Source organism: Neolamprologus multifasciatus, chromosome 3 (assembly GCF_963576455.1).
Source record: "Neolamprologus multifasciatus chromosome 3, fNeoMul1.2, whole genome shotgun sequence".
NCBI lineage: Eukaryota > Metazoa > Chordata > Actinopteri > Cichliformes > Cichlidae > Neolamprologus > Neolamprologus multifasciatus.
Genome location: NC_140441.1, coordinates 47,757,348 through 47,776,003, shown reverse-complemented (window position 1 = coordinate 47,776,003; position 18,656 = coordinate 47,757,348). Strand labels below are relative to the sequence as shown.

General features: G+C 42.8%; 1 pseudogene across 1 annotated transcript; it reads left to right on the top strand.

Annotated features, from left to right (window-relative positions):
- Positions 1–394: 394 nt before the first annotated feature.
- LOC146523740 (protein NLRC3-like) lies at positions 395–17,275 on the top strand (annotated as a pseudogene). Its single transcript, XR_014873087.1, has 7 exons — positions 395–792; positions 2,611–2,687; positions 2,804–4,661; positions 6,024–6,200; positions 13,493–13,669; positions 16,023–16,196; positions 16,882–17,275. The product of XR_014873087.1 is annotated as a protein NLRC3-like (transcript).
- Positions 17,276–18,656: the final 1,381 nt, after the last annotated feature.

Below are 18,656 nucleotides of genomic sequence, written 5' to 3'. Positions count from 1 at the left end.
TACTTTTTTCCTTCAATGATCTACATACTACGTGCTGCCCAGTGAATACTTTGCAATGTATTCACTGGGCAGATATTGATTATATTGGTAAACAGGCTGTAGCATAAACATCAGGTCTGTTCTGAAAACTGGCTTTATTTTTTCAAAGTAAGGGAATATCTGTGGTCTGATATCGCGGGCTCATGGGCTAAGGACTTGGATTGACAAGTCAAGCGCAGATGATCGTGTTGTTTCTTATAAAGGCTTGTGTGTGTGTGTGTGCCTTCCTGTGTGTGTCCTTGTGTCAGTGGAACTGAATCAGTGTGTTAGAGAAAGTGCTCCTCTGCTGTGCCGTCATTGTGTGGATGCTTCTTTTAAAGTTGGAACTCATGTTTTTATGATCTGCTTCATTTCATTGAACCTTTATTTCTAACCATGAAGTCCCTTTGAGGTTACAGCCTCCTGGTTAGGTTTAGGCTGTCATTGTGCTTCAGGCTGAAATATGAGGAGTAAGGAGTGGGGCTGGTTAGCCCTCATGACCCTCACCATAACACATACGTCACAGGACAGTGTTTACCACAGAAACTCCATGAAATGATCAATGAGAACTTTAGAAACCCGTCAGTGTGATGCTTCCAGTACAACAGCACCTCTGAGTGTGTGTGTTTACCTCTCAGACTAACTCCACCCTGACATCAAGAACATGGAGGAAAAGGATGGAGCAGGATCTGCAGCATCCAGCTGTGTGTCTGTGATGAGTGACCAGTCCAAAGGATTACTTCCAGACTTCAGTAATGAACCTGCAGCAACAATGTAAGAGAGCTGCTGACTCATTTATTCAGTGTAAATAATGATTTTTGATGCAATGGGAGAAGAGAAATGACAAAAACAGTTTTAAAAATAAGGATTAAAATATTACAAACTATATTTTTGAGTTTCCTGAAGTAGTACAAAAATATATGAACATAACTGTATATAGGACAGATATTTTAATGGTTCTTTTAGGCAGCACCAAAAACCAAAAAGACTATTTTAAGCTGTCTGAGGTAGTGAGTCAACATGTCACACTGGGTCAAAGGTCAGGGAGTAAAAGTGTGTTTTAAAGGAGGTTTAAAAGCAGCGAGTGAAGGAGCCTGTCGAGGTAAATCGTTCCATAACTGATCAAATTCAGTTGGTGGACCTCTGTGTGAAATCAAGCATCTGGTTCACAGAGAGGGTAACCCTCAAATGGGCTGTACAACATTATATAGGGAGACAAAAACAGAGATTATCGTAGCCATCGCTCTCTCGCATGGACGTGGCAGTCTTGCTGTCTGCGGCGAATCCTCCCCGTACCTCCGTGACCTCGTCTGGTATCTGCTCCCTCCTCTGTAAGAGACAGTAAAGGAAAACACGTCTCTGCCTAGTCTTGAAAATCTAATCTTATCATCCATTGTTCTTCTAGGGCCTCTTCTTCTTGTGGCCTCAGCTAACTGCTAATATTTAAATGGCTAACATTAACATGTGTGCCAGCCAGGTTAACATTTATGATGAACTATGATGAATTAACTGATGTTGAAACTGGAGCTTTACTGACCTCTGAAATTCCTCCTAAAGTGTTATTCAGTGTTGTGACAGTCAGCTGCTTCAGCTGCTGCTGGGATGGGCTGTGGCAAAGAGAACAGAGAAAATCAAAATCAGAGTTTTTCTCTAAATTAAAAGCAAGGAAACAACAATATATTCTACATGGTGAAACTGATGGTTTATGGTGTTTGGGTCTGTTTTTCTGTATTTATGCAGATAAAGTGTAAACTCAGATGAATTATACCATCAAATGTTAAAGGAAAATATCAGGATGAGTGTCTGTGAGCTGAGAAGGACGTGAAGCGAGCAGTTTATCCCAGAGCTGAAGCTGCTCTGTGTGCAGAGATGAGCTCAGATTCCTGCTGTGATTGATCAACAGTCACAGAAATGTAGACTTGTAGTTATTACTGCAGTATGGTCACAGCAGATACTGATAAACTTGTATTATGAGGATGGATGATCAAGTTTCTCACTCTCTCCTTTAAATCTCAGTTTTTTTTCTTCTTCACAGTTTATCTGTTAATTTATTAATGAATAACACTGAAAGGGTTTCTGTTATATTTCCCCTTGAACATCACCTTATTAGGGCGGCATTAGGAAATAGCCCCCCTCCAAAGAATGAATAAATGAATGATGACAATAATAAAATGATTAAAAAGCAGCGCTCAGAGTGGTAGAATGGTCAAACATGGATCCACGGGTGGTTCAACTGCATTTGGTGACGTGACTAAAGCAAATCTTTCAAATAATCCCACCATCAACGGGATGTTGTCTCCTTTACTACGGTTACTTTACTTGGTCACCATGTGAATTTCTTTGAAATGAACCAAATTCTTTTATTTGTTGGTTGTTGCATATTTAACCTCTACAGTCAGGAAAGGAGGAGATGAGGCCTCAACAATGTTGGGTTGTAGCTGTGGTTCAGGTTAGAGTGAGTGTCCATGGAATAAATGTAAGTCAGTGAACTGGAAACATGACTGTGTTCAAACTTTTTTTTCCTTTTTATAATGAGTCTAATCAAAGGTGTACAGAAGTATCTCCACTTTGACTTTTCTGTATCACCATCAGAGCTTCTGCACAGTGTGGAGAAAGATCCAGAAGCAGAGCTGGACTGCAGACAGCCAGTCAGAGCAGCTGTGTACAAAGTAAGACTGAACATCTGTCTGCTGATGGACTCATTTCTGAAAACTGGACTTCTTGTGTTGTTCAGACATTGAAGAGTTTTCTTTCTCTTTAGTCTCATTGTTTTTCTTTCTTTCAGCAGATGTTGGTCTGCAGGAGGTTTTAGATGAACATAAGATCAGTCTGAGGAGGAGATGTGAACGTGTGACTGAAGGAAGTGATGAAACAGGAAGTAGAACCCTCCTCAACAGGATCTACACTGAGCTCTACATCACAGAGGGACAGAGTGAAGAGGTTCATACCCAACATGAGGTGAGGCAGCTGGAGACAGCTTCCAAGATGGACGCCCTCCATGACACTCCAATCAGGTGCCAGGACATCTTTAAAGCCTTACCTGACCAACAGAGACCCATCAGAGTGGTTCTGACCAACGGCGTGGCTGGTGTTGGAATAACCTTCTCAGTGCAGAAGTTCACTCTGGACTGGGCAGAGGGCTTGGAGAACCAACATGTCAGTGTGGTGGTTCTGCTTTCATTCAGGGAGCTGAACCTGATCAGAGATGAGCAGTACAGTCTTCTGGAGCTGCTCCATGTTTTCTATCTAACATTACAGAAGGTCACAGCAGAGAAGCTGGCTGTCTCTCAGCTTTTGTTCATCTTTGATGGCCTGGATGAAAGCAGACTTTCATTGGATTTCACCAACAGGAAGCTGCTGTCTGATGTCACACAGAAGTCATCAGTCAGCCAGCTGCTGACAAACCTCATCCAGGGGAATCTGCTTCCCTCGGCTCTCGTCTGGATAACTTCCCGACCCGCAGCAGCGAATCAGATCCCTCCTACATGTGTTGACAGGCTAACAGAAGTACGAGGCTTCACTGACGCCCAGAAGGAGGAGTACTTCAGGAGGAGATTCAGTGATGAAGAGCTGTCCAGCAGAATCATCTCCCACATGAAGACATGCAGGAGCCTCCACATCATGTGTAGTATTCCAGTCTTCTGCTGGATCACTGCTACAGTTCTGGAGCACATGTTGACTACAGAGCAGAGAGGAGAGCTGCCCAAGACCCTGACTGACATGTACTCACACTTCCTGCTGGTTCAGACAAAGAGGAACTAGAACAAGTACCATGAGGGACATGAGACGAGTCCACAGGAGCTGACGGAGGCTGACAGGGAAGTTCTTCTGAAGCTGGGGAGGCTGGCGTTTGAACATCTGGAGAAAGGAAACATCATGTTCTACCAAGAAGACCTGAAGCAGTGTGGCCTGAATGTGACAGAGGCCTCGGTGTACTCAGGAGTTTGTACAGAGATCTTCAAAAAAGAGTGTGTGATCTTCCAGAAACCAGTCTACTGCTTTGTTCATCTGAGCATTCAGGAGTTTCTGGCTGCTGTCTACATGTTCCACTGTTTCACCAACAGGAAGACAGAGGTGCTGGAAGACTTCCTGGGAGATTTGATGGTAGATGGGAATTTCCGAGAAGAATACAAAAACAGATCTTTTTTTAAGAACATGTTCAAGTCTTATATCTTCACATCAATGGATGTCTTTTTGACTAAAGTCATAGAGAAATCCCTCCAGGGTAAAAATGGCCACCTGGACCTGTTTGTTCGCTTCCTTCATGGCCTCTGTCTGGAGTCCAACCAGAGACTCTTAGTAGGTCTGCTGGGTCACACAGAGATCAGTCCAGTAACCATCAAGAGAGTCATCAACAACCTGAAGGAGATGAACAGTGATGAAATCTCTCCTGACAGAAGCATCAACATCTTCCACTGTCTGATGGAGATGAACGACCTCTCAGTACATCAGGAGATCCAAGAGTTCCTGAAGTCAGAGAACAGATCAGAGAAGAAACTCTCTCAGATCCAGTGCTCAGCTCTGGCCTTCATGCTGCAGATGTCAGAGGAGGTTCTGGATGAGTTGGACCTGCTGAACTACAACACATCAGTGCAGGGACGACAGAGACTGATTCCAGCTGTGAGGAACTGCAGAAAGGCTCGGTGAGTCCAGATGTGATCATTAACATCATTGATCTGTGTAGGTTATTAGTTTAATTTTGAAAATAAAATCAGATTGTAACCACAAAGTGTTTGTGTCCGTACGCTGCAACCTTCCACACCATTCCTTTATTGTACAGACTCAGCAGCAGCTCCATGGATCCCAAATCCAAGAGTGGAGAACAGATTTGAAGTGTGTCACATCCATGCAGTCACAGCTGTTTCCACCATGTTTCCACTGATATTAATCCTGTTCAATGACACGTTTCATATCAGTGAATATGTTCTTTAGGACATCCACTGACATGTTTAAGTGTCCTGCTGGAAATCACTCAAATCATCCATGAAATCCATGAAAAATCCTTTTAGTGTTTCCAACTTCACCCTCTGTCCTCTCTCTCTCTCCATCCTCCTCACTGCTTATTTCACTGATAATCACACAAACATCTTATTCAGCTACAAAATAACACAATAATATAATCTGATGATCATTATTATAAGAGCGGGATCCATATTTGATATCAGAGTAACACACTGCTTGGTTATGTGCAGTCATCATCAGTGACTGTGGGTCAAACAGAAGCTCTCTGATTGGTTGCTGGCCTTGGTCACCTGTCCACTCTCACCTGTTTGTGTTTGCTCTCTCTTTGCTGTCTCCATCCTCTCTCTCCTTTCTCTCCCTCTGTGTCTTTGTACCGTCACTCAGGTCCAATGGAAACAGTGACATTTACAAACCAATCAAAGACAAACTGATCCATGTCAGGTTATAACAATATTCATAGTGAATACAGGCTGCTGCTGGACACAGACAGGTAACATAATTTTGACTTGCTGTCACCTGGATCTGGACTCATAAACACTGAAGCCCTGAAAAGGAATACAAATCATTTTCTGCCAACTAGCGACACACCAGCAGATAATGGCTCAGAAAGCTAAAATGAGCCAATCATTTCTGTGTTTAGTTCCCCTGAAATCAGATCTGATATCAGCAGCTCTGAGTTCATTCATCATTATTGTCCAGTGATGAGATTTCTGCTCCGTTTGGTAACAGTCAGCAGGTTTTTCCTGATCAGATCTCAGTGACAGACTGTGGACATTATGGAAGCCTAAATGTGACACCATCTTCCTCCTTCATCTGCAGATTAAAGCCAAACAAAGATTCTCATTAAAAGTCTGCAGGTCTGAGAGAGACTCAATCGTTGTGTCATGTCAAACACAGTAAGAGGAGCTGAAGCACAGATGTGAAGAGCAGATTCATCAGATTATGACCTCACTCTGTTTTGTCTTCATATACATTCAGTCTGTGTTTATAATGCAGATTTTCTGCTTTTATAATAACACATTTTATATTTTCTATCATCACAGACTGACTCAGTGTTGGCTCTCAGAGTCTCACTGTGAAGTTGTGGCCTCAGCTCTGAAGTCCAACCCCTCCCATCTGACAGAGCTGGACACGAGTGAAAACAGATACCTCCAGGATTCAGGTGTGAAGCTTCTGTGTGCTGGATTGGAGAGTCCAAACTGTCGACTGGAGACTCTGAGGTGAGTTCACTGACTGCGGCTGTTGTAGTTTTTCTATATTTCAGGTCTTTGATTGATGTTTGAAACTTTCTTTAGTTCCTAAATGTTCAGGATTTGTCTGAAGACAAATGTGAAGAAGTTTGAGTGCTTTCAGAAATGTTGTCTTTCCAAACGACTGAACAACAGTTTTTCCTTTTGGCTCCAAACAGAAGTGACAGACTTGAGCAGGGTTCATTTAAAGGCTGACAGAAGTGGAGTGGTGACGGGGAGATGTTTGACAGGACAGTGTTTCAGCCTCCACAGGTTCATGTTGTGCTCCATCAGTCAGTGAAGATGAAGTCAGTGCTGATGAGGCTGTAGAGTGTGTGAGGGATGTGAACGAGGATGATGAAGATGTGATGATAGTAGATAAAAACAGGCTGCAGAGACTTTGAGCTTGTGTGGAAACAGAGAGAGAAAAGAAAGACATGAATGTCGAAGCTAATAAAGGTCAAGTTTGGAGCTGTGATGATGTTCATGTATCAGAAGCTGATATGGCTGCTACAGAGACGACTCACTCACCTGCTTTGGTGAGGTGTGTTTTAAAGCAGAGGAACACAGAGCAGCCTAACACAGGCCCAAACATGACAACAAAGCAGGACTCAGAGACTGTGCATCTGTGCATGAAGTAAAAGCTGCTCCTTTTGAAACATATTGGTGGTAAAATGTAAGAAGAATTGAAGCACATAAATGATCTACGTGGCTAAATATTAAACCCAGGTGATATATTTGTGTGTATTGCACAGCTGATGGCCGATGGCTGCGCCTGCTGGAGTGTTGTGAGTGTTGTGATTCAGGTGTAGATGTAATGACTCATTCATCACATTCATTCCTTCCATAAAGCTCCTTTTTCTCTCACTTTGGCTCAACATTATTAAAAACATAAGCACTGTTTTTACTTTGTAAAAAATCTCACACTCTTTCTGCCCATGTCTGACGCCTGTTGCAGGGGTAAAAGGGATTCCAGGCCATCCAATCAGAGTAGAGTTTGACAATAAAGCCAGAGATGGCCTCCAGTGAAGGTGGGAGATGATGCTGACATGACTGCAGACTGGAGGCTGAACCAGGACCTGCCAATTCCGTGTGATCACATCATTTTGATGTCATTATGTTCTGGACCAGATGTGGAAACATCACTGCCTATTTTATTGTTCACACTAAATCCATGATGGCTCCATGTGGCCACGGCTGAATGTTCACCTTACAGAGCTCTGGGCACAAATGTGTGACGGACCCTCGCCAGCTGGATTTGAATGCTCGGCTTCTTTTCCTTCTTCAATAATTAGACATACAGGGCACACAGTGTGTGTACAGAACAGATGAAATCATTATGGAGGCCTCACTGGAATATGGAAGCATCACAGTACAGCTTCAGTCAAGTATTAAAGTCTCTGATATGAGATGAGAAATGAAGCAGCCAGAGCTTTTTCATGAGTGGAAATCCACTGTGACTGTGAGCTGCTGCTACAGCTTCCAGATTAGCCAGCAGCTCATCCTGCTCAACATTTTCTCACCAACTTTAATGGAAGTGTGATGTTTTCAGCTGGAGTGATGGTCAGGGTGGCCTCCCTCTCCTCTTCTTCTCCTCTTCCTCTTTCATTTGTAAAGCCACTTCTGCTGCTTTCATTCATTTTGAAGTCCTGTAGCTGAGTTTGGGAGAGACTAACAGCCTCGGCAGCAGAGGGGAGAAAGGCTGTAACACCACCACTTTACTCTGTTCTACCTGTCACATCATTTTATCAGGAAACAAATATGCTCATGTTTTTACTATGTTTGTCTTGAAGATGTAAGAAGATCACATGGTGCTTTTTATTATTGTGTTGGTTTGTTTCCTGTCTCTTGGATGGAGCCCAGTTGTGCGTGGCCCCTGGGCCTGTCGTCAGAGTGTGTGCTGGATAAACCGGCCCAGGATGAGGCCAAACTGACATGTGATGAAATGTCTGTCACATAATTGAGCTTAGTGTAGTTTCATTTCTGCAAAATTTAAAAACAACCAAAACTTTTTTCTGTCTTTTCTATGTTATACTGTAGACTTTCTTTGATACTGTGTCCAAAAGGAGCAGCTTTTACTTTGAAGGGGAGCCGTCTCTGTTTCCTCTTCAGGTTGGATGATGGAAGCAAATTAGTGTGTGATGTTCTTTCAGTGTTGCAGACGGTCCCTGAGCACTGGTCTCACAGCCAGCTGCACATAGAGACCAGTGTTGTTAGTCCAGGTCAGAAGATGACTTGTTGGAATGAAAATGAGCTTGTAGTTTGTCTGCTTTAATAATGTGACTGGAAAAGGGTGTTGGATTTCAAATATGTCCATTTCTTTCACACTTCACCTTTAAAAGGGAAGCGTTGTGGTTCCTGGAAGGAAAAACACGACTTTTTCAAGTCTTTGTCCTGTTTTTATGATAAATGTACGACTTTAATGTGAAACTCATTTTTTTCATTGTTTTTTCTCTTGTTGTGTTTGTTTGAAGCTGCTTCCTGTTGGCTTCAGCTGTTTGGAGTTTCCATTTTCTAAACTTCTACATTCTGAACCTTCTTCAGCTCTGAACAGATGATGAAACACTGAATGATTTCAAGCTCACACTTTGTCTAATAAACTTACATCTTTCATTCTTTATACAGATTGGAAAACTGTGGTTTGTCAGAGATCAGCTGTGATTATCTGGTAGCAGCGCTGAGGTACAACCCCTCCCATCTGACACAGCTGGACCTGAGCTACAACGACAAGCTGCAGGATTCAGGAGTGAAGCATCTGTGTGGTTTCCTGGAGAGTCCAGGATGTGGACTTGAAACTCTGAGGTCAGTCAGCATGTTTTAGTTGTGCTGAGATGAATATGATGTGAAAGTTGTGCTGACACTAAACTGCAGACATCAGGCTGATATTATACTGATCCACACTGAGGATCTTCATGGTAAAGTCTGTTTTCTTCTTCTCTGGTTTAGTCCATCGACTGCAGCAGAACAATGTTCACATTTCAAACAGTGATACTCAACGTATGGCCCGCGGCCCACACGCGGCCTGCCCACCTTTCCTTATTCAAAGAGAGGGGACCCTGATTAACTGTGTAGTGTTCTTCCTCACAGTTCTAAGTATCAGACACAACAATGAATAATCCACAGCTGACTGTCTTTAGCAGGTCAAAGGTCACGGCACACAGCAGACAGTGGGAAATATTATCATTCTGATCATTTATCAGCACATATCCATATGTATAAAAACAAAGCTGACACTGTGAGACTTGATCAGAGGTGTGATCATCACAGCAGAGGCCTTTGTGTCAAAGTCACTGAGGATCAAACAGAAACACATGAAGCAGATTTTCCTGTTCTGGCTTTTTATAGCAGATAACCTTCAAAATATTCTGCAGTCCATCAAAAACTGAAGCAAACCATGAATCAGCATGTGAACATGACCTGATGCTGCTGAAGTGAAGCAAAGTTACAGAGGTTTGATTACAGACACAGCTGAGAGTTTGTAATCTGTCACCATTTTAAAAGTTTTAAATTTCTTCAGTATTGAACAGCAGAAATGAGGCTTTGTTTTCGGAGGCCGACAGCAGTGAACACAACAGCAAACTGGTGCGTAATAAGCAGTGAATAATGCAGAAAACAGATTTTTGAAGGTAAACTGTTCTTGAAGTACACTGAGAGAGAGAGAGCTGTGCAGGAAGTAAACGTCAAAGTCAGAGAGAATTCATGACGATGTTCATCAAACGTAAAGCGTAGTTTGGATCTTCTTTTGCTGCTGGTTCAGTCAGTTTTGGTTGGAGACAGATGAAACCTGCAGCTTCAGGATCTGTGAGCTGTCCACTTTCAGCCCCGACGGCGTGTCCGTGTACGTGCCGTTGAGTGAACGATCCACACTCTGTGTTTCCATCTTTGTGTGTTTAGCTGCTCTCATTTACTGTTTTATCTGTTTGCTTGTTGTTGAAATACTTTTGGGAGCTTTAACCTGAGATTCTGGCAAAATACATTTATATTAAAAATCGATTCAGGATTGAATGAATCAACATCGCTTTATTCAAATTAAAACCATTTAAATAGGAAAATCCATTTTTTTACACCGGCCTCTAATGCTGCGTAATGTCAGCTGGTCCATGTGCAGCTGGCTGTGAGACTCAGGGAGCGTCTACAAAGTGCAACACTGAAAGAACATCATCCATAAATATTGAGTAATAACTGGACTTTCATACAGCGAGACTCAAATGCCTTTAAACATCAGCTTATCCTGCTGATCCAAGTCCAACACTGAGTTTGTAAAAACATGTTTGTCAGTCATTTTGTTTGGTTTCTTAGGAAAATGATTCAATAACTTGCTGCTAATACACAACATTTCATCATATTTCCTCATAACCATCTTTTGTCTGACCATTTGAGCCCATTTGTATTTGCAATAAAGGATCCACAGAGTTTGGTGACAATAATGACAGTAGATGTTTGTGAGAAAGTGCTGGAAGCAAATTAGTGTGTGATGTTCTTTCAGTGTTGCACTTTGTAGACGCTCCCTGAGCACTGGTCTCACAGCCAGCTGCACATAGAGACCAGTGTTGTTAGTCCAGGTCAGAAGATGACTTGTTGGAATGAAAATGAGCTTGTAGTTTGTCTGCTTTAATAATGTGACTGGAAAAAGGTGTTGGACTTCAAATATGTCCATTTCTTTCACACTTCACATTTAAAAGTGAAGCCTTGTGGTTCCTGGAAGGAAAAACACGACTTTTTCAAGTCTTTGTCCTGTTTTTATGATAAATGTACGACTTTAATGTGAAAATTTTTTTCTCTTGCTGTGTTTGTTTGAAGCTGCTTCCTGTTGGCTTCAGCTGTTTGGAGTTTCGATTTTCTAAACTTCTACATTCTGAACCTTCTTCAGCTCTGAACAGATGATGAAACACTGAATGATTTCAAGCTCACACTTTGTCTAATAAACTTACATTTTTCATTCTTTATACAGATTGAGTTGCTGTGGTTTGTCAGACATCAGCTGTGATTATCTGGCATCAGCGCTGAAATCCAACCCCTCCCATCTGAGAGAGCTGGACCTGGGCTGGAACAAAAACCTGCAGGATTCAGGAGTGAAGCATCTGTGTGGTTTCCTGGAGAGTCCAGGATGTGGACTTGAAACTCTGAGGTCAGTCAGCATGTTTTAGTTGTGCTGAGATGAATATGATGTGAAAGTTGTGCTGACACTATACTGCAGACATCAGGCTGATATTATACTGATCCACACTGAGGATCTTCATGGTAAAGTCTGTTTTCTTCTTCTCTGGTTTAGTCCATTGACTGCAGCAGAACAATGTTCACATTTCAAACAGTGAGACTCAACGTATGGCACGCGGCCCACACGCGGCCTGCCCACCTTTCCTGATTCAAAGAGAGGGGACCCTGATTAACTGTGTAGTGTTCTTCCTCACAGTTCTAAGTATCAGACACAACAATGAATAATCCACAGCTGACTGTCTTTAGCAGGGCAAAGGTCACGGCACACAGCAGACAGTGGGAAATATTATAATTCTGATCATTTATCAGCACATATCCATATGTATAAAAACAAAGCTGACACTGTGAGACTTGATCAGAGGTGTGATCATCACAGCAGAGGCCTTTGTGTCAAAGTCACTGAGGATCAAACAGAAACACATGAAGCAGATTTTCCTGTTCTGGCTTTTTATAGCAGATAACCTTCAAAATATTCTGCAGTCCATCAAAAACTGAAGCAAACCATGAATCAACATGTGAACATGACCTGATGCTGCTGAAGTGAAGCAAAGTTACAGAGGTTTGATTACAGACACAGCTGAGAGTTTGTAATCTGTCATCATTTTAAAAGGTTTAAATTTCTTCAGTATTGAACAGCAGAAATGAGGCTTTGTTTTCGGAGGCCGACAGCAGTGAACACAACAGCAGACTGGTGCGTAATAAGCAGTGAATAATGCAGAAAACAGATTTTTGAAGGTAAACTGTTCTTGAAGTACACTGAGAGAGAGAGAGCTGTGCAGGAAGTAAACGTCAAAGTCAGAGAGAATTCATGACGATGTTCATCAAACGTAAAGCGTAGTTTGGATCTTCTTTTGCTGCTGGTTCAGTCAGTTTTGGTTGGAGACAGATGAAACCTGCAGCTTCAGGATCTGTGAGCTGTCCACTTTCAGCCCCGACGGCGTGTCCGTGTACGTGCCGTTGAGTGAACGATCCACACTCTGTGTTTCCATCTTTGTGTGTTTAGCTGCTCTCATTTACTGTTTTATCTGTTTGGTTGTTGTTGAAATACTTTTGGGAGCTTTAACCTGAGATTCTGGCAAAATACATTTATATTAAAAATCGATTCAGGATTGAATGAATCAACATCGCTTTATTCAAATTAAAACCATTTAAATAGGAAAATCCATTTTTTTACACCGGCCTCTAATGCTGCGTAATGTCAGCTGGTCCATGTGCAGCTGGCTGTGAGGCTCAGGGAGCGTCTACAAAGTGCAACACTGAAAGAACATCATCCATAAACATTGAGTAATAACTGGACTTTCATACAGCGAGACTCAAATGCCTTTAAACATCAGCTTATCCTGCTGATCCAAGTCCAACACTGAGTTTGTAAAAACATGTTTGTCAGTCATTTTGTTTGGTTTCTTAGGAAAATGATTCAATAACTTGCTGCTAATACACAACATTTCATCATATTTCCTCATAACCCTCTTTTGTCTGACCATTTGAGCCCATTTGTATTTGCAATAAAGGATCCACAGAGTTTGGTGACAATAATGACAGTAGATGTTTGTGAGAAAGTGCTGGAAGCAAATTAGTGTGTGATGTTCTTTCAGTGTTGCACATTGTAGAGGCTCCCTGAGCACTGGTCTCACAGCCAGCTGCACATAGAGACCAGTGTTGTTAGTCCAGGTCAGAAGATGACTTGTTGGAATGAAAATGAGCTTGTAGTTTGTCTGCTTTAATAATGTGACTGGAAAAAGGTGTTGGACTTCAAATATGTCCATTTCTTTCACACTTCACCTTTAAAAATGAAGCCTTGTGGTTCCTGGAAGGAAAAACACGACTTTTTCAAGGCTTTGTCCTGTTTTATGATAAATGTACGACTTTAATGTGAAACATTCAGAGTTTTTTCTCTTGTTGTGTTTGTTTGAAGCTGCTTCCTGTTGGCTTCAGCTGTTTTGAGTTTCCATTTTCTAAACTTCTACATTCTGAACCTTCTTCAGCTCTGAACAGATGATGAAACACTGAATGATTTCAAGCTCACACTTTGTCTAATAAACTTACATCTTTCATTCTTTATACAGATTGGAGAGCTGTGGTTTGTCAGAGATCAGCTGTGATTATCTGGCAGCAGTGCTGAAGTCCAACCCCTCCCATCTGAGAGAGCTGGACCTGAGCTACAACGACAAGCTGCAGGATTCAGGAGTGAAGCATCTGGGTGGTTACCTGGAGAGTCCAGGTTGCGGACTTGAAACTCTGAGGTCAGTCAGCATGTTTTAGTTGTGCTGAGATGAATATGATGTGAAAGTTGTGCTGACACTAAACTGCAGACATCAGGCTCATATTATACTGATCCACACTGAGGATCTTCATGGTAAAGTCTTTTTTCTTCTTCTATGGTTTAGTCCATTGACTGTAGCAGAACAATGTTGACATTTCAAACCTTCAAAGAAGAAGAAAAATCCTCCACTGGATAATTCACTGTGAAACTCTCCAACTCTTCATTCCACCTTAAAGTCTGTCTGACGCTGAAATCCAAAGCAAAATGTGCATTTGCTTTACAGACAGCAGTCCAACACAAACATACACACATCATCCAAAACACAGTCCAACATCCAAATCTCCTCCACTGCCAGCATGAATGATGGGAAAGAGAAGGAGGAATACTCTGACATTCAGGGTTAGAATGAGTTTCATAAAGCAGACTGTGAAGATCAAAGCTGCATTAGAAAGCTTACATGAATGAATGAGAGATCATCTGAAGCACTTCAAAGGCTTTAAATCAGCACATTTCTCTTTATTCTTTATCAACTCTTTTAATTTCTCTCAGTTTTCTGTGGAATGAAGCTAACAGCAGGCTAATAAGAGGCTGACCAATAGGTTTCTATTAAAGATTGTAATTTGTATATTAAAAAGTGCTTTGGCTCAGCAGGGATCAGCTTACAGGTAGAATACAGCTGCTGGCTGAGATTAGCATGTCATAGCTATCTACCAAACTGCTAACTGGGGAATTTCAGGCCATCTATGGATCATTTTTGCTAACTGTTTATTCAGCTTAGGCTCACAGGGCTGGAGCCTGTGCCCTAGCTGTCATAGGACAAGAGGCGTGGTCCACCTGCACAGGTGAGCAGTCCATCACAGGGCCAACAGAGAGAGACAGAGAAGCACTCTTTCACATCCACATCTACAGCCAATTTAGAAGCACCAATGAACCTAAGCAGCATTTCATTGGACTGTGGGAGAACATCCAACCTCCACAGAAAGGCCAACAAGCTTCAACCTACAACCTTCTTGCTTTAAGGCACTAGTGCTAACCACTTCTCCCCATTTCAGCCCAAATCCTGCATCTTCCTGTTTCTGACTCCAGGCCGGCTCCACTAACACTTTCTCATCAGACACTGCCACCTAGTGGAGGAAGTCTTAGTTCCATTTGAAGCTTCAGATTACAGTTAGTTCCTTTACAAAGAGGTGGAGGTGGTGGGGCCACAGCACCATCATCACTGAGTGCCATAGGACACTTAACCGTTGTTTCCATATGCTGGGAACTTCCTGTTGTTCCAAGGAGGACTGGAAAATGTGTGAAAATCTCCCAGTCAGTTCCTCACAGCACACTTCAATCATTTCCCTCCCACACCATCAGGACCAGGGCTTTTTCTCTCTTTGATCCCACTAAGAGATTTCCACACAAACACCTCATCAGTGGGACTCTCAGAGCTACCAGCCCTTTGCTACAATCACAAAGCTCTTCATTGAAATCAATGATATCAAAGCTGCAATCAAATGAGTCCAAGTCTTCTGCTGATTCAGCATCACATTCATCTTTGCTCCTTGTTCTGCATCCCCACCATGGACTTCATTCCTTTCCAAGCCAGCCTTGAGTGTCCTTTATTCAGCTCATCCTCTGCTTTACTTTTACACCTGATTTTAGCTGCTTTATCTCTCTTTCAACAAGTTTCTGTGCCTCAATCTTTTTCTTCTCTCCCTCATAACAAGACAGCTTCATCTGCCTGAGAACATGTTGGAGTGATTTACTAATCCAGGGCTTCTTATTGGGGAAAATACTTCCTGTTTTCAAAGTAATCCCCATTTTTCCCAGAAAGAAATGTAAGTAGAAATCGATGATCAAAGTGAGAACATGAGCCTTTAAAAAGTCCCAGTGGGTGCAGTCAAAGCAGTCCCTCAGTCCCAGTATAGAGTCTTTGGTCCAGACTGGAACAACTGTGTGCCCAGTTTGAGCTCTCTTCAGTGCTTTGACCTGACAGACCCAGAGGGGCCATCACATCACATTTAGAAGCTCCCCTAATGGAGCCACAACACATGTCCAATACTTAGTCTGTCTTGTTGGACCAACTGGTAGAAATGATTCAAGGACTTAGTCACAGAACAGAGATTCAAATCTCCAAAATCCAACTGGCTGCAACAGGACATATAGTCTGAAACTCTGCACAGTTTCCTGTTTGAAGCTGCTTCCTGTTGGCTTCAGCTGTTTGGAGTTTCCATTTTCTAAACTTCTACATTCTGAACCTTCTTCAGCTCTGAACAGATGATGAAACACTGAATTATTTCAAGATCACACTTTGTCTAATAAACTTACATCTTTCATTCTTTATACAGATTGAGTTTCTGTGGTTTGTCAGATATCAGCTGTGATTATCTGGCAGCAGCACTGAAGTCCAACCCCTCCCATCTGAGCAAGCTGGAGCTGAGAGGAAACAACCTGAAGGATCCAGATGTGAAGCAGCTGTCTGATCTTCAGCAGAGTCCAGACTTCAGACTGGAGACTCTGGAGTAAGTAGAGTGATGGAGTGAGTGGGTGGTGCTGTCAGCAGTATTCTACTAAACACAGTCAGTATGAAACAAAGATCCAGTGTTTCCTGTAAAGCTGCAGCTTCTCAGTGAAGCTGTGAAAGGAGAATGGTGACAGGCTTCAGGATTGGACACAAACACTTCCTGTTTCTGCCTTTTTGTCACCTTTATGGTCACCATAGTAACGGCTGACACGCTCTGATCAAACACTGTCAACAGCCAATCAGCTCTCTGAACAAAGCAGCACGCAGACCAATGACTGCATTCATTTCCAAGTTTAAAGCAGTGAAGAACACAGTCTGTAGGTGAGGAAGAATTTAGTGAGAGCAGATGTTTGGATGGAATTCCTCCAGTTAACAGCTGGAACCATCCATCTGGATTGTTGGGCTTGTTGTTGGGGTTCCTACAGAGCTCAGAGTGGACACACCAAGGTTCTTCTAATGAATGAAAGTCCAAACTCAAACTAGAAGGGAAAAACATTTTCATCAACTTCAATAAAAATCCAAAGATTAGAAAAAGTGAAGCAACAATGAGTCCTAGTACAGTCCCAGCACTGAAGTCCCTGCTGCTCTTTATACTGGATGTGCTGCATCACTGACTGACAGCTGATGAAGAGTCTCTGCAAACACTCATTTATCTCCTCTGCTCTTCCTTCTTCTCTCTGCAGGTGGAGGATATGATGGTAAACAGGACGGTGTGTGTGCTGAGAGAGGAGGAGCTGTGTCCTGATGATCCAGAGAGGTTGAAGCAGCAGAAGCTTGTGTGTAGAGACGCTCTGACTGGGCCATGTTACTGGGAGGTGGAGAGGAGAGCTTCATCCAGCAGTGACTGACAGAGGAATGAGAAGAAGTGCAGATGACTGTCAGTGCTGCAGAGTGAACTGCTCTGAGAACAGCTCCACTGTCAGACACAATGTAGAGTCCAGCATCATCCCTGTGTGTCCCTCTGGATCTGACAGAGGATCATCAGTGTATCTGGACTGCTCTGCTGCTGCTCTGTCCTTCTACAGTCTCTGCACAGTCTCTGTCTGACTCTGGCTTCAGACCCTCCTGGATCAAACTCACCTGGAAAGACTTTCAAACATCACTCAATAGATTTGAATACAGAATATATTTGATATATACTGTAGATGTACTGTAGAGTTACAGTTTGTCACTTGTCAATACAGTCTGTGAGCAGCTATGAGCTGAAAGATCTTTCTAGAAACACGAAATGTTTTCACTCTTCTGTTGCTTTTTCAGATTCTATAGGAATTTCTTTCACTTAGGTATTAATTACATTATGTTATTGTATTAACATGTCTGACACTCACACACAGGGGGTGTAGTCAGGATGTTGGGGGGAAACAGGAACTCCAGAGGACCAGTCTTTGTCTCTTCGTGGACTCTGGGAAGTAGCAAGGGAGTGTGAACCTTAAGGTGTGAAACAGCTGTGTACTGCCTTTGTTTCTGGAGAAGGTATTTAACTGAGAGCCATGCTAGGCTCAGTGAGAACTCTGCTGACCGTCTGTCCCGCGGCCATGGGGGCTCCACAAGCTTGTTTGTATGTTGTCGTTGTGTGCATGGATTAAAGAATGTTAGCTACCGCTCACCGCTCGTCTGCAGGCTTTATTTAAGTGGAAAACTTCCACAACAAAATGGCGCTGCGAGCAGGGTGGTCCGTGTGGTCGCTGAACAACGGTTCCGTGGACGGGCTGATCACCCCTGAGGGAAAAGGTACCTTTGTCCTACCAGCTGTTGAAGCAAAGGAAATGGAGGAGTCACGGAGCCGTGTGTTTCAGTCACCACCAAGATCATCGATTTTGAGGGGACTTCTGCAGATGGGTAAGTTTTTGCTAACTTTGTATACAGTTATGAGGAGTTTTGTGTCTGGCCGAGTGGTGAAGTGCTTGCTGCTCCGGAGTTCGAGTCTCCGGAGGGAAAATCCTGGGGTTCGAGTCCCCAGGCTTGTGTTCGGTTCCGGTGTTGTGCAAAAGAAAAGCAGTCGTCTGCAAGAGTAATTGCAAAAACACCGGTCCATCACAGGGAACGGTGGTTCGAGTCCACCGTTGATAATCACGTCTGCACAGTACAGTGTGTGGAGTGACGGTATTTTAGCACTTTTCTGCCGGTAAGGGAAGAAGGCCATTGCAGGGGACGCTCTGAATGTAAATATGGGATCTAGATCCAGTAGCAGCGGACGTTCCACCAGGCGGCCAGAGACAAAACTCAATACGTGACTGTATGGTAAGAATTGAGTAAATGTGTAGTGTGTAAGATTGCAGAGAATGGTTGTGTGGGAAACGTTGATGTGTGTGTAAAAACAGTGAGAAACGGGGTTACAAAATGTTGAAAATGGGGAACGAAAACAAAAACAAAAAAAAAAAAGAGGAGTGTAGAAATGTGTGTAACAGTTGTTTCCAACTAGAGGGAGAGGGTGGTACTGCAGGCCACCAGCTCCCCT